Below are 705 nucleotides of genomic sequence, written 5' to 3' on the forward strand. Positions count from 1 at the left end.
TTTCCCTTTAACTATAAAACTGAGCTATGTCATTTATGTTACCTGAATTATTTAAAACTAGCGGGTTTCCCATGGTGATGCTTAGAATCCTGCAAACTTAGGAGAACTGTTCTAGTTGAGCAATAAGTCATAGGCAGATGAGGTAAGTTGGAGGCATGGCTATGAATGCCAGTTCTTGGGTCAGTTTTTTATGGCCATGGTCCAGAGGGGCGGGTGGTCCGTTTCTATAGTCACAACACCAGATCCATTGTAGGTACTGGAAGTGCTGACTAGTGTTCCAAAACTGAGCACCTGACTTCTGAGGCTTCCCTTTTAGGCCCATTGTCTGAACCCGATTGCAAGGCTGTCCAACAGGAAAAAGACCACACCAATGACCTTCCATTCCAGGGTTTACATGTAATTTGTGCTTTCTTGGTTAGAGCATGTAGATGAGTGATTTCTCTTGGATGATTATACTTGGCAAGGACGTGATGCAAGTCTTTTGGAACAAGGTCCTCACAGATGTCATGATCTGGTCAAACCACCCAGCAAGTCCTCCCATGTCACAATCACACCGACCTGTAGGTCTTTTTCTTCTACCTTCTTTTGGAGCACTTCAAGGCATTCGATAAAGTCAGTATGGTCTTGATCAGGAGTTGAAATAAGCTCACATCTCTTAATAGCATAGTATTCTCTAACTTCAGGACTAATGGAATCAAAGTCCCT

At 43.1% G+C, this 705-nt stretch overlaps 1 pseudogene; it reads right to left on the reverse strand.

Annotated features, from left to right (window-relative positions):
- Positions 1-180: 180 nt before the first annotated feature.
- LOC102263334 lies at positions 181-702 on the reverse strand (annotated as a pseudogene).
- Between the last annotated feature and the right edge of the window lie 3 nt (positions 703-705).

Source organism: Myotis brandtii, unplaced genomic scaffold, assembly GCF_000412655.1.
Source record: "Myotis brandtii unplaced genomic scaffold, ASM41265v1 C41550802, whole genome shotgun sequence".
NCBI classification, from domain to species: domain Eukaryota; kingdom Metazoa; phylum Chordata; class Mammalia; order Chiroptera; family Vespertilionidae; genus Myotis; species Myotis brandtii.